Source organism: Lonchura striata, chromosome Z, assembly GCF_050655825.1.
Source record: "Lonchura striata isolate lonStrDom1 chromosome Z, ASM5065582v1, whole genome shotgun sequence".
Classification (NCBI taxonomy): domain Eukaryota; kingdom Metazoa; phylum Chordata; class Aves; order Passeriformes; family Estrildidae; genus Lonchura; species Lonchura striata.
This window is the reverse complement of record NC_140740.1, coordinates 54,764,726-54,780,982: the sequence shown is the minus strand read 5'-3', so window position 1 is coordinate 54,780,982 and position 16,257 is coordinate 54,764,726. Positions and strand designations below refer to the sequence as shown.

At 35.2% G+C, this 16,257-nt stretch overlaps 1 protein-coding gene across 9 annotated transcripts in view; it reads left to right on the top strand.

Annotated features, from left to right (window-relative positions):
• ARL15 (ARF like GTPase 15) overlaps positions 1 to 16,257 on the top strand; it is a 224,384-nt gene that overhangs the window by 172,323 nt on the left and 35,804 nt on the right. The window contains exon 6 of one of the 9 annotated variants that reach the window (XM_085567936.1): positions 1 to 16,257. This exon is cut by the window's left edge and continues 70,473 nt beyond it. The exons of the other annotated variants lie outside the window; for them this stretch is intronic. The gene's annotated coding sequence lies outside the window, so the exon portion shown is untranslated. 9 annotated transcript variants of the gene reach the window in all.

Below are 16,257 nucleotides of genomic sequence, written 5' to 3'. Positions count from 1 at the left end.
TTGAATATTGAGCAAAAGTCAGGGTGAGATTTAGCTACCATTACAGTAAAAGCTGAACTTGTGGGTCTGGTTTTTGTTCCATGGTCAATGGACACCTGCAAATCCCTCTCTGCAGAGTGGGCTGTTGGGCTGGTGCCTGATGAGTTGCATCTTGCAGTTGGTACAAGATCTGCTATGTCAAAGCAGGGAGTTTGTGCATCCACAGTCATCAAATATAGATGAAGTTTACCAAAGGGATATAAACAGACTGGTAAAAGATCAACCCTGCATTGGTAAAGACAAAATGTCAAAGAATGCATGCAATCTGAATAGGTATATAATATTGCAGGAATTACTCTTATTTTTAAGCTATACTCTGAATTTTTGGGCATTCAGGTGTTTAAAAATAACAGTCCATAGAGCCTTACAACTCTAACAGATGAGCATAGACAACTTTTTATGACTAACACTTCATTTGTTAGCAAATTATCTTTCCAACTTGCAAGGTCAGCGTCTGCAATCACTGTGGACTGTTTGAGGGAACTTTCTATTTTTTACAAGAAGGAATGTATGTAAACACAAAGGGCCAATCTGGGCCAACTACTAGTTGGTTCACATCTCCTGAGACCTTCCTATGAACTCCATGTGGCAGGAACTTCTGCTGAAGTAGTACATGAGTAAAATCTCAAGTTACTACTTTTTGGATCCACTATTGGGTGAATGACAGCAAAAGGCAAAGAATGCCAACAAGAGTAAAGTAAAAAAAAATTCCACTGACTACCATTTTCTTTTGTCCATGCATCTTCAGTTGGGTTTAGACAAGCTTAAGCATCATTTTTTCCTCACAAATTCGCTTGTAGTGAGGCAGGTAGAGGCAAGCATAATTACTGAGTTGAGAGGACTCCTAAAATGTCTTTGATACCAGATACTTCTACTTACCAAGAAGGTTTGATTTAAGCAAATTAATTCCCCTCACATAATGGAAAAACTCAAGCAATGATTAAAAAAGCAGGACCATACTGCTCTCCCCACCATCACAAAATCATTAAGCAGTTCAAGCAGGTGAAATCAGTGGCAATGGTCCAAAAGTCAAGACCAGGCAGGTGATGTGGGTGGCTTTTTTTGTTCACTTTTCTTGTGAAAACTACTGCAGTATGCTTAATGGAAAAAAAAATATTTTTTGAGACGGCTGGTATAGGTGAAAAATTGAGAAAAATGGAGAATTCAGAGGCATTAGAAAAGATGAAAAGCACCTGACTATGCTTCAGAGATGAAAATATTCAGATGACAGAGATACAGCAAGACAGAGACCTGGAAGAGAGGTTTTTTTCTGAATGGTTCTTTTTATATGAAGATGAAAAAACTCTTGGTGTATTTCCACTTCCTTTAGGAAACAAGCTTGTTTCTCCACTAGCAGAATAGAAGTACCTATGTACATCTATGCACAAGGCAGGACTTGCACAAATAGCTGCTCTTTATCAAAGTGATGCTGATCATCCAAGTATCTTGAAGTGGCTGTTAGTGGTGTAAAACCTTACAAGTTTTCCCCAAAACCTCCCATTAACTCTACTGTCCCTCTCCCAGTATGAACAAGAAGAATCTGACATTTTGTCTGTTGTCAAAAATGAATCCAATTAGTATTAAGGACTTCAGAAGCAACACCTTTTAATCTAATGGAAAGTGTTCCTTCCTATGGCAGGGGTTGGAGCGAGATGATCTTTAAGATCCCTTCTGCTCCAAGCTTTTCTGTTATTCTGTGATTTATTGTTTAATGTTTTATCAAAATAGTACAAAATATTTTATATCATAAGTATGAAGATTTAATGTGATTTATCAGGGTTAGGTGGACATGGGGACTGTTGAGAGCTTGTCTCTCTGACTAGGTTTATGCGTCTATTCTCATCCTACAGTTTTTCTCAGTCACAAACATAAACGTCAGACAATGCAATTGAAATTTCCTAGGGGATTTCTAATTGCTGCTTATGACTTGGAGATCTGAGCCTGAAACAGGCAAGCTTTTGTGCCTCAAGCTGACTTAATAAGGAAATCTTAATGCTTTTCCAGATCAGGATGCAGCTTTGATTTCATTAATAGTATATCCCCATCCTGGTTCAATTGTTTTGCTTGATTACCCTCATGTCATCAGCATTTTATTAAATAATTTTTCTGGAAAGAACTTCTCTTCAGTGCACAATCCAATATATATGATCATCAAATATACTACACTGCATAATTTTATTACATATTATGATATTTGAGAGTGAAACGTTTTGCAAATCTAACTCCTTCAATTAAATAATAACATGGCCTGTGATATTCCATTAGGTTTGCAGTTCAACCATATAAGCCACAGCTGTATTAGATGAACATAGAACTTCTACTTCCACAGCACTTTCTATGCAAGTTAGGTGGTTGTTTTTGTAAGGTATTATGATATATAAAGAGATGTCTGCTTCAGTATTTGGCCTTTGCACTTATTTTTTTACTTTTGTAGGCTTAAACCAGACCCCTTATATTGCTTTAATGTATTTTTACATGCATTATAAGCACACCCACATTCCAGCAAGGCAGCTGATTTAAAAAAAATGTTGTTAAACAAGTTGAACTGGTTGGCACATATCTGAAGAAAGAAATCAAATTAAACAGGCAACTAAAGAGAAAGGGAAGTTGATATTGGCACATCATCACAGAGGTCTCTAGGTAAAACATATGCAAAAGCCCTTAAAATGTAGTTCTACTTTGAAAAGTGGCTATGTAAAATGTCACCTTACTCAACAGATCTATTCCTTCTATGTACTTAATGTTGCATCCTCTTCCCATAAAATAAAATACATTTTTTAATTTCAGTTTCTTTTCTTATTAACTCCACGGTATCAGTACAAATCTAGCTTGCATTCTTACATTTTTGCTACCAAAGGTAAGTCCTCAGACACAGTTTTTAAAGAACTCCTCAAAGTACAAGTTCTCTCTTGGATGAGCAGCAATAATAGATCACACTTAAGCTGTTAAATTCTAGGCTGAGTTTGAATTAGTGGTACCTTAAACTTCATGTATCCCAGTCCCTTTGATAGAAATGTTCAGACTCAAAATTTCAGTTTCATTGGGCTAGTATTTTATGAAAGGGTGTAGAAAATGAATTCTTGAAATTTAAGCTTACAATTGCAAATGGAGTCAGTCTGGTCTGAAGAGAATGGCATAGGAAGAAGGAGCCATTCAGCTCTTTCTGGAATTACTTTCTACATCAGAAAAATACTTTCAGCTAAAATTGTTAGAAGCGCTGTCTGTATTATAGCCTTGGTGTTCTTATTTTTCTTTTTAAGGTTTAATTTTGTAGTATTGAAAGTAAGTTTTCAGTCTTGCCCTTTTTCCTTAAGTGTAAAGTTGCTTAGAAGATCTTTTTCTCCCTAATTATCATTTTGCAAGATTCATTTTGTCAAGGCAAGGGGCCTTTTTCTATCCTTTTATCATGACAGACACTTCATTAGGCATGCCGAAAATAGAATAATGCTTGATCACATACTTTTTGAACCCCTGAACATAGTGCAGATACTCATTTTTGGATCTTCTTTTCTGTGTGCTTACTTAAGTTTCTTGCCCTTACTAGATGTAAAGTAGCATTGAAATATGCAAATAAATGAGAGGTATCTAAGTATGTGTTAGTCAGAACTCTTAAAATCTGATTATCAGTGTTATTTGTAAATATGATTACCTGTCCTCTAGTCAACCTGAATTTCTTTTGCAACTTCCATTTCTTTTATCTGCCCTTGTATGGTAGTGCTTTCCTTTTAAACTATATGAAAGAAGAGAAAAACATACCCAGAACTGACAGAGAAGAATTTCAAATTGGACAACAAAAAGTGTTATTACACTGACAAAAGTGTTATTAGAGCAGTCTGATAGGCTCAGAGCTTAAAACTTAAAGGTACTGCCTGAGTATCAACATCACTATTTTCCAACCTGATCAGGAAATGGGATGTTGCAAGAATTTTGAGTTGCTTGATGTGAATAAAGAAGGTTTAGGTATTTTATCACACAGAAATTTTTCTGAATAGTCTTACAGTATGTGGGCACTGACACATTGTCTGGCACAATGGAAATGCACTTAGCTGATGTCACATCCTCTGATAGGATCACAAAGATGTTCAGAATTACGTGGAGAGTGCTAGAAAGGCTGCAGAACTTATTTTGTGGTATTCTGAAAAAAGCTAAAATTTAACCAGGATTGCTAGGTTTTTTCCTTGGTGTTGTAAATCTTACGTTGTGGTGGTATAGCAAACACTGTTGTTCATATATTTCTGGTATTTATTGTTGGGACCCTGGAAGCATTTGGCTCCAGGGGTGATTGTGTGAACAGATGAATTAAAAGCCGTGTCCTTCCACCAAGCCTGAGATATGCTGCAGCGTGTATTCAGCAGAGGACATCAGCTGAGCTCACAGCCAGCAGTTTGTGGTGACCCAAGACTGCATTTCAGCAATGGAAGGAGCCATCTACATGCAGAACGCTGTTCCCAGATATGCCTTTTGTCCTAGTCAGCTTTCCTTTGTGGCTGTAGGGTCTTCTAATCCCTGTGTGTGCTGAAAGAGACCTTCACATGTTCATCTCTTCCCTTCCTGCTCTAGTGGTACAATAGCAGTTTGTTTGGAAAACTATATGGATCAGACTAAGTACATTGGGATAAAGGTATGGCTTATTCATATACACAGCACATACTTTAAGTATGTCTTCTGACATGGCTTTCTGCATATGTAGAGAATACCCCAGGGGATTCATGACAGTCATGGGGTTTTTCCTCTCCTTTCAAACAAAAAAGTAAATCTGGTGAAATTTTTCTAATCTGGTTGTTGTTACCATGGCAACCTGAAATATGGTTTTCTGTGTTTGTACTATAAGCTGATTTGAGATGCTAACATTAGCTAAAGTACTTTGCTTCCATTTCCTTTTCAGTTTTTGTGAAAAAACATTCCCATGCCTAACACTTCTGGATGGTATCTTATTGTATGTCTGAGAAACTGGAGTGCAGCACATTGCCTTTATCTCCAGTTGTTTGAATTGTCAGGAATGGGGTCCATGAGTTATAAGTCATACAAGTAATTGTAGTGATTACATAAAATACCACCTGAAATACCATGTGTGTGTTACTCAAATTGTAAAACTGAGTGATCTGATGGTCTCTCTGAACCTTAAATCCATGGACTGCATTCTTATTCTGAACATCAACATTTTAGAAGTTTTATGTATGCAGCTGAGTAATATTGAAAGTCTGGCATGTCATGTTTTGATAATGCTGGACTTTCATTGGTCTCAAAGAGAAAATGTCGCACACGGTTTTTGGGGGAATTTTTTTTCATTGTAATGTGGGATCTGTCATGGCTGTGCCAAAAATCTGTTGATGTAATTTCTCTTGCCAGTGCTTTGAATCAGGGATGGGGGAAAAACTCAAAATAAAAACATATGTCATAGAATTTACGATTTAAATCTAAATGCCAGTTTCTCATGTTGGCCATAGGCATTATTTGTCTGTAAAAAAAATTTACACCCACTACCTTGAGTTACTGTGACATGTGTATTTTTCAATCAAGACATCCTACTGGGAGCTAAAGGTCTATTCTTTATTTTCATGTCCATTTTAGAGGTCTAGAAAGTGATTTGGAAAAACACTCCCCTCTAAAGATTATGGGGTGATGATTTTGTTCTTTCTGTTCTTTATACATGGATCATACTGATTTTCTAAGTACTTCCATCTCTTCCCTAAAAAAATAACCAGAACTGATAGCAGTGAATTATTTTGAACTACACTAAAATAACTAGTTCTATTAATAATTACTGCAGATTTTTCCAAACTGGTATTTGGAATCTGGTTTCTGATTTATACTTTTGCTTTGAATAGAAAATGGCTTCAGCAGAAAGAGAGAAGGGTGCTGTGTTGGTTCCAAGTATGTAGTAACTTAAGTAAAGCTTACAAAGCTCTAAAGTAATTGCCAGGTATTTAAATTTAATGTAAACATCAAAAAAGTTTAAAATTTTTTAAAATAGTACTCTGCAGCTCCTGAGAATATGCACAATTCTAAGATTTCTCTTAGTGTACTTGATGATATAATTTTTAGCTCTTTTTGATTTAATTCTGTCTGTTCCATTCAGCATTGTAATCAGGAATAGCTAGTTACCATCCAGGATTGACTCCAAAAGTGTCTGAAGGAAGTCAGCTCTCTGTTTAGATTTGATCTGTATTTCCATATGGTAGAGAGCCTAGATGATGTTCTTAATACTAAACTTGGCAATTTTTCCAACAGGAATGAGGGATGCCTTATTAGCATTATCAAAACTAAATAAAGCTTTGAATCTTTTAAAGCAGTTGCTGCGAGACAGCCCCTCATTTGAAGGAAATTCAAAGTGTGGTAGTAATATTCAGAGCTGTAAGTCCTTTCATGTCAGCCATGTTTTATGTCCAGAAACTGCTTTTGCTTTGATATTACAGGCAGACAAGCTCTTTCAGTATGTGCGTACTCTTGTGTATATTAACTTTAACTTCTGCAGCTTCTTTCACTCTATTCTCTTTTGATTCCCTTGACACTTTGGGAGGTTCCTATCTCATTCCCAGCTGCATTATTTAAATGCAAATCTCCTTTCTCCATTCTTGCTTAAGTGACTCAGGAGGTCTGGAGACTACTGATTTTACTTCCTGCCCACTTAAGTAATCTCCAGATAAATCTGTTCCACCACTATTTTTAATTCTGTAGAATCAAGCAACAAATTTTAAATCTGTTATGTATTAAATGCCTTGAGATGTTGATTATAGTTTCAAATTATAGTTTCAAATTGAGGCTTCAGCCTCTTCCTTTGCAAGATACAATACTTGAGAAGGATTATGCTATTAGAGTTATATTTAATGAGCACTCTAGTACTGTGGATAGAATCACAATTGAATACAGGCAATTTTTATTACATTTTTATTACAATAAAGTGGTTTGTAACTTTTAGTAATGTTTTAATTGAATGTTTTAATGTTTTAATTCTGGTAATGTTTTAATTGAAATGGTAATTCATAGTCTGAGATAAACACTGTAGCTGACTTCTACTGTCACTTCTATTTCAGTGTTACTGATTACCACAAATAGTAGCAATTTAAATGGAGTTTTATAGTCTATATTTTATTGACTGTTTTGCCACGACATGTTCGGACTTTGAACTTTTTACCAGTCTTATTTCTAATGGGATTCTTTACTGTTCAAAAATATTTCCATTTTACTCAAATCTAGTGGTTTTATATGAAGGCAAAGACTTGTATTTTTGTATGCTGCTACTTTGTCCCCTGCCATCTTTGTATTGACTAGAGGCATTTTATGTTTTTCAGTCTGTTTTCAACTTATTTTTTTAACTGATCAAACCTTAAGGCTGACACTCTAAATGTTAGTGGTAAACATCTGGAAATTTTCAGAGATGTTCAGATGTTCTTAATGATCAAGTATAAATTGTCTGGGTTTTCTTATGCATTTTAGCTGATCTTGTCCAGAATTGTGCTTAGATTTGCGTTTTTATCTTCACTATTTGGGCCATGTTTGGAGTTACTTTCTTTTAAAAAATAGTTTCTCCACCCCATTCACCTCACTACAGTAATTTATACAGAGATACAGTATTGGATTAAGGTTGAACTTTTTTCTTGAGCAGACTTGAGATATGTTGTGTTAGTTTTATTTATCAAGTATCTGGATTTTGTTGCTGAAAAAACTAATCAGGAGAACATGTAAAATGTGAAGAAGAAATAACTATGGAGAGGCACAAGAAAAAAAAAATACATGAAGAAAATTGAAGGGAGGGAGGATTGCACTGATATGTGGTAAACTTGTACTTTTAAGTAAGTACAAATAACAATATGAAAGTGAGTAATCCCTTTACAGGCTGTCCAAAAGATACTGACAGTCTATGGAGATAATGGAAGAGTAAGAAGGATCAAATAGAATAATCTGGAAACTTCACTGAGGTTTTCAAAATTCATTGAGGTTTTACTGCTTAGTATTAGAGGGAGTGTTATACAGAAGGGTGGCTCTCTTTATGGGTATAGAAATCCAAGAAAATAAACTTTCAAATTATTAAACAGTTTAGATAAGCTGACAAAAATTTGGAAACAAGAAAGGGGACGCACAATCTGCAGATGCTAAATTAAAAATGTGAAGATGATAAAAACCTTGGAAGGAATCTAAGGTACAGACTTCTAATGGATTTGAGTCTTAAAATTGATCAGAGGATTATATCTGGCTTTTCTGTAGTTAAAGTACATATGCTATTATATCCCTCTGTGCCTTCTTCAGTTTCTAATGAGGTTTGGATCTGGGCTTCATTCTTTAAGAGAGTGGGTCAGTTAATGTGATTACAGTGCTCTGCACACTTGTTGATCTTCCTGAGACTTGGAGGTTTAATAGACTGGTGGCATTACCTCATCTGCCAAATTATTGGGTGGATAGGGTCAGTCGAGTAAGTCTCTTAGTGTATCAAGTATTTTTTCTGCTGGAAAGAGAAAGAGGGAGACAACTAATTTGACTTAGATCCTTATCAAAGAACATTTTTAAAGTGTTCAGAGACTGACATTTCAAAGGGACAATTGGTTGATGTAAATGGTGAAATGAAGCCATGAGAATATTGGGGTATCATCCCAAGACACAGGTACACAGCCCAAATGTATCTTCTATGTCAGAAAGTAGAAAAATGAATGAAACTCTTTAGGAGCTATGGTAAGTTGTGTGTTGGTTGAAAAAAATCAAAATATATAACTATGGGTGTTTTAAAATCACTTTTTTCTTAGATGTGAAATTTAATAACTATTTACTAAAGTGATACACACAACTAACTCTAAAAAATAAATGTAACATATAGCATTTCCAGCAGAACTAGTTTATGGGAAAGTTAGGATTAAACATGCAGAAATCTTCTACTCTTAAGCCATAGGGTCATACACCCATAATAAAGAAAAACTGTGATGTGGGAGAGTAGAAGAGAACGAAAGCGAAATATATTTCATTGTACTGAAGCAAATATACACAATAATGCATTTAACATCATGGAAGGACATAAAATGTACCTTTTATGTGAATGAAACGGCAGTACGATGGAAGATCCACACCAAGAAAAACTGTGATTGTTTGTGAAACAAATGTATATTTATGGTAAATACACCAGTAGTCAGGTAGGTAGAATCACAGGCAGGCAATTAAAACAAGTAGAACAGGAAGTACCTTGCAAAGACAAACTAGAAAGCACTGTGAGTAACTGCTCATGTAAATTTCCAGGAGCAAAACTTGAGGCACTCTACTTTGAGCTAGTGCAGGGTTGCATTCTTAGTTCAATGGTCTAGACAGCTGGAGGCCATTCTAGACTTCAGCCAATTAAAAAAATTAAGAATGAGACATAGGATGCAGAGATTAAAGTCAATTATGAAAGGAAATAGATGAAGCAGATTGTATAGACAGAATTTCTTCATTGCATCTCATCTGTTGAGCCTCATAGTGTGGTTGTTACTTCCAGCAAGCTATTCTATGGTTATTTTGCTTAAATGACACATCTAGTTTGATCTGCTGTCTGAAAGATAACAGGCTGCCCTTCTCAAGTGTCTGGAAAGCAGCTACTACACTGAAGGTTTGAAGCAAATGCGTGAATATTAGAAGCGTTTAAAGTAGAATCCAACCTTGCATGGCTACTTTGTGTGTTATTCTACAAAAGGATATGTTCGTTCTCCTTCATAAGAACTCTGAAAAAAATCTGTAAGGTATCTTTTCAGCAGTTTTTTTAATTACATAGGTAAGGAATCTATGGCAGAAACTGAGAGAGCAAATTAACTTCTACTTCTAAGCAGCACAGGATACTGAGTTGGAGACTAATTTAAGAAAGAAGGCTTACAAAATAATATCCTAAAGCAATTCCTCTACATATTCTAAAATGGTACATACTAACTTTCTTGATCAGATGTGGTGGTGTTTTAAGATCTGATTCTATAATACAGTACCTTTTATATAGACTTGTGTAAAAGGTATCTTCATTTTCCCATCGTATTTTGCCACATCAATGACTTTTGTTGTAAGTCTGAACAGTCTATTATAATTGGCAGTATAATTTAAAATATGGGATTGTTATTTAAATGAAATGCAACAATTGGAAATTAATGTTAGATGAAAGGGAGTTTAAATTGAAATAATCTAACTGGATGTAATTCAAACATTTTAGAAAGGAAAAAAGTTAATTAGGGACAAGCAAAAAAAAAAACAAACATGAATTTGTGAGAAGGCCAATGGGCTTAGGATGTTGAGATGGCAAACAAAGAAAACTGAGTGGATGTTTATTTTGACTTCCAAAAAGAATGTTAGAAATTAATCACATCCAGTATTGTTGGCTAAGGTCAGAAATCTTGTTGCCAGTGTAATATGGTTTGTGAAATAGAAAACTCACCTTATAATGTTAAGCAAACCATAGCAATAGAATATAACAATTATTTTAATAGTCAGAAATTACTAGTGCTTACTGTAGGGAATGATTGTGGGTCATCTAACTTATAAACATACAAAAGTTTCCATTATTGCATCACTGTGGTTATGAATTCAGGAAATGAAAACGATATGATTTATAAAGTAAAGTTACTTGGCTGTGCTGTACTTCATGTGTTTGTTTTAGCATTTGAACAGACTTTTAGTGCTGTTCATTCAGTGGACACATCAAATTTCAAGTGTTCCTTTCCTGCAAAACGTTTCCCCAGGGAGTTTGAAGAACTTCTTGTCTCTTAGGGGAACTCTCCTGGCATCAAAATCCAACAGGAATAGAGAGCTACAGGCTTGTTGCTGTCATAATCCTATCAACATGAGCTTTTTTCTTTTTAAGATGGTCTCAGCAGTCTGTCACTGTATTTTGGAGGACTGGTTGATGCACAAAAGTAAGTTGGTTGGCAGAAGCTCAATCAAAAGAAAAGAAAGAAAATACTGGTTCTAGTTTAAGGGAAACTACCAGAAAATTTGGTGGAAGTATTCATGAGCTACAAATCCTGCTAGATTTCTAGCTGTTGGCAATGATCAAGTAGATCAATGGCCAAAAAAAACATTTTTCCATCTGTATTTTTATAGAAGACTGAGCGTAGAGCACTGTAGTGCAGACTTCTGTCTGCTTGTGATTAGATGTTTGCAACATGAATTTTATTGAACTGCATTTTAACCCACCTTCTTAACCCAAAGCTGGTAAGGAACATGGTAGGCTGCTTATTTAAGTGTATTTACTTCCAACAACTCTTTTCATTTAGTTCAACAAGTGGGGTTTTCTTGTCACTGTGTGGCTCTGGAAACTGGGATGTGGAAAAAAAATTAACAAATATCCTGAGACTCGTGATAAAATTGTAAGTTAATAATGCTGGTGGTGTTCTTGGAGTGGTATTTAAAATATTGACTTTGGCCTGTGGAACACCTGAAGGCTTAGAACTTGTCTAGGCAGTTTGTTCTAGCAGTGAGCAACAGGGGAGCTCAAACAAAAGATCCCCATTTAAATGAGAGCAGCAACTGGCAGTGCTTCCTCAATATTGCAATGCAGTTTTCTCATTGCCCTCATTTTTATCTTACTAAGTTTATTGCAGGAATTAGAAGAGCTTGTAGAGATTTTGTGGGCTTTGGATTTATTTTGCTATAACCACGCTGAGACTTGTACACCATTAGCAATGCTGAATCTTCCTTCATTCCGGATATGCAGGAAATTTCTACAGATTGAAAACTTTTGGACCCATTTGCTCCTAATATTTTTTTAATGTATTTAATTAAAAATCTTAAGTTCATTAAGTTTTAAAACCACCTTTTATTTAATGTGTTATTGTGATCTGTAGTGCATGCACTGTGGTTGAATGGAACCTCAGCTCAGGAAGTTTATTCTTTTACCAAAATCAACTTTTAGTACGAAATAGATACCTAACAAAAACTGTTTGAACATTCAAATGAATGTCACTTGGGTTCAAATAAAAAAATCATGTGTATTACCTGATAAAACTTTTGGAAAACATTAAAAAAATAATAGTTTAAAAGTGTAATCTTTTGCTTATGACTTTGAAAGAAAAGGTAAAACAATAATTACTTGTAACTTTAAATCCTCTTAGCTTATGAGGATAGATGACATTGCTCTTCCCTCACACATTGAAAGAGATACAGAACAATGAGTAAGTCCCTTCAAAATCCATAATATGTGTCCTTCCAGTCCTGCTACAATGCATCTGGGTAATGTTATGCAAGTCTGTGTTGACCTGGAAAGTCTCTTCACCTTTGTATTTGAGATTCAGACTGCAGGCCCCAAAAATGTGTGCTAGAGAAAAGTGTGCATGTGTGCTGCCTTGCAGAGCCTCAGTCACAGTGTGACACCAAATTTGCTAATAATAAAAAGAATTGCAGAACAGTTCAATTGCATTATATCAGGAGCCTAGATATCCAGGACAGTGTGGAGACACTCCAGCTCCATTAGATGTTCATTATATAAAGACTTCCTGCAAGGTGTAGTTGAGTTATACTTAAAGGATACAGGCTTGTTTGTGGTGGTATGTAGTTTGCTGACTGATTGTAGTCAAACAGATTTTGCTTATTGCTTCTCGTCTTGGCAATAATTTAAATATTGACATCAATAACTTGATACTACTTATATCTCTCATGAGCAGCTATCTAAGTGACATGCAGACATTGCTTCTGGGTGAGAGTGGGAGGATAGAAAATAGCGCTCTGTTACAGTATGTAGAATAGGAATCCAAAAGAGATTTAAAGGTCTACTATATGCTAGCCACAGCTTTTTTTTCTCTCTCTTTTTTTAAATCAGATGGGCTAGTTAGAAAATTAACAATACCATGTAAGAATATTATTTAACTTCATGGTCAATCATGATAAGATGAAACATTGCACAGACAAAATGATATGTGGTTTGCAATATTGGAATTTCTATGTTTTCACTGATGCTTCAATATTTGCCTTAAGACAGGAGGACTTTCTTGAGCAATAGTAACAGCAAAGTTGTCTTTGAATACCAAAGACTGAAACTACTATTCCTCAATCAGCTAAAGAAAGCATTGTCTTTATAGGTCCAAATACTTTCTAATTGTTTTTGCCCACATTTCTAACAGATCTAGAGCCTGTTTATTAGAGTCAAGTGTTTAGAATATCTGATTTCAGATACAGCAAAATCACTTACTATTAATTAAAATAAGAAGCTGTGTCTCTTACATGAACAAGTAAATAAACCAGAAATTGCTATAATCTGTAAGTGAACACATGGAAGATTTTGAATAGAAGGGTATCTTAAATATGAGGGAGTTAAATACAGAAATAATTTTCCATGCTCTGCAAAGTGTCTGGTGGGGGTGGGAGGAAAGATAGTTGCAATGGGATATGAACTTGCTACAGGTCAGCTCATTCACGATCATACTCCATGCCCACTTAGCCTTCAGCAAGCACAAAATCTAAATGAGGTTGGTTCTCAGAGGACATAAACTGTCTTGAATTTGTATTGGGCCAAGGTAGACTGTCAGCATGGTGCTTGGAAACATAACTCTTTGTTCCACAGTGACTTATTCCTATGTCAAAGCTTCTGCAATTTTTAAAACTAGACCAGAGATCTTGCTTTGAAGTTTGATTCTAGTTCAAACAATAATGGCTGTGATTTGTACAGAAACTCTGTGGATTGTCTGTAAGACCAGAAATTGTCATAACTGATGTAACTGTCAGTCTGTCAAATCAGTGATTGACATAACAGTTCTTTCTAGCTCAATTGCTTTTCCTGCAAAAAGAATTTTAAGGCCAAGTCTAGTTAACATTCTACACTGAAATTTTATAGATTATTCTACTGTTGACTATGCAAGACTTAGTTTTACAGCACATATGTTTACATTATAAAACCTCTTTCTCAGAGTATTAATGAGTAAATGTGACCCTTCTCAAACATAGAACTAGATACCAGAAAAAGCAACCAATTTGCTTGTAAGAAATAGATTTCTGCATGATTACATGTCCTAGTATTTTTAAGCCTGAAGCAATACAAAATGTTAAGTTGAAATTGAAGCAGTAAATCTTTCTTTAGAAAGATGCACATTGTAATGTCTGCATCATTACTGAAACCATTTTACTTTGAAGCTCAGAAGGAACACTTAATTTTTATTTACTATTATGAAGGAAACTCTTTCATTACAAGGGAAAAGAGTCTGACAAATATGAAAATATGACTGATTTGGGCAGAGTTCCAGAGATGGAAGAGAGTGATGCTTTTATCTTCAGATGGTCTTTGACTGCTGCATTTATTCCATTAATAACTCCAGTATGGCTAATGTCATACTTTGTGCATTTTTCTCTGTGTCTGGCCTTTGTATAAACTGCAAGGGAAGGTATTTTGATGTTTAACTCTGCTGGGAAAAATGGTGCAGTAATATTCTGTGTCTCATTTCCCTGGATTGCACGGGACACCATGCTGATATGTTCTGTTTTGACAAATGTGGTTTTTTCATACTTTTATTCTTCCCAATTTGAATTTTAAACCCACTGTATTAAAAATCTAATTGAATAAAAATAATTGCTAGTTATGTATGCTTATGAATAGTTTCTTCTGTAGTTTCAGATGAAGGCTGCAGTAAAATTATTTATCAGACAAACTTAAAACTGCTGGGCAGTCTGTAGGAAATACCAAATCTTACCAAAGTATAAAAGAAACTGAGTAATGAAAGTACTTACTGTGACCATCAGTAAAACTTTTGTGCTTTGTGATCAAATTTATCATCTACACACATGCACTCATTCTGTTCTTACTCAGTAAGATTATTGGATGTAGGTTTACCTGTTGAATGCAGGGAAGTAATATTCAAATGCACTGTAGGACTTACTTAGTCTTAATTTCTGCCAAATGGATGAATGGGGGATGTCTGTGGATATACATATATGCTGAACAAAATCATAATGACTATAATGACTTGTAAAATAATTTAGAAAAAACAGGTGAAGAAAAAAATCTGTCAGTGAAAATTATTTTGTGTTATCTGCTTTAGCTGAAGTGAAAGGATTCCATCTACACACACTAATTTATGTGTACTCAAGGAGAATAAATCATAGGACCTGAAACTTCCATGTCATTGGCCATGCCAGGATTTTTGGAGTGCTCTGCAGTTGTTAATGTGAAAATGCAGCCTACCTAACTTTGCCTTCCAAAAACAAAGAAAAATGAGATCTCAATGTAACTCAATGAACAGTCTGATTTCATTGCATTGATCCTTAGCTATATGTTTTGTGGTGATACTAAGCCTTTAGAAAGGAGATTGCCACTATCTGAAAAAGCTGTTCTGGTCAGCCGAAGACTGTACATTTAGGGGTTTATTATATCATACCACTATTCTGCATAGGTTTTAATAGGAATTTGCTTTGTAAGACTTCGAGTTTTCAAATCATTTGATGAATGCAAGTAATTTCACCTTCTGAAAGGTCCAGCAGACTGTTAAAAGCTTGTCTGTACGGTGGTAGAGACAAGGAAATACAATTTCTAATTGCCTCCACTGAAAATAGGATAGCCATACAACATTTACTTGTCCAAAATATTTGACAGTGATACAGCAATGGTTAGATCTACAGAACTAATATCAAGTATTTTAAAATATGGAATACTCAGTAATTCCATACCCTAAAGGGTTCTTTTGAAGAACTGAGGTGGTCATTTCTAATAGTTTGTAACTGAACTTTTTATTTCAAAAGTATATTTTCTGATATAATAAGATCTTATTTTGTATGTATCTCTATATGGTGAGATTTGGAGAAGTCTTTCTGCAGGGAAGAATGCTTGTAAATCACAAAATCTGTGATTTGAAGCCATGCTGAAGAAGCCACATGAAAATTTTGGGAACAGTTTTGAAGGCATGGAGATACGTGAGGGAAATGTATGACTTCTTAACATCATTTTAAGACTGTATAGTAACAGGAGTTTTGCTCAAGCATTTTTTTCATGAGACTTTTTTGTTTGTTCTATTGCTGCATAAAGTTAGTGTGCAAAAAAATCAGTAATGTCAGAGATCCACTAATCCATCAATACTTGCCCTCATGCCACTGAACACCTCTATCAGAGATTTTCACTCTTCTAAAGATTTTATGCCCATACACCAAACAAAGCTAGAAAAAACTAGAACCCAGGGGACATGGTCATGGAACATGGTCAAGTCCTGTGCTTCAGTCTTGCATGATACCTCCTGCAACTCTTGGCTCACACTGACTTCCTACTGAGATCCTATGCAAAATCACATGGTTTTACTTTTTTTT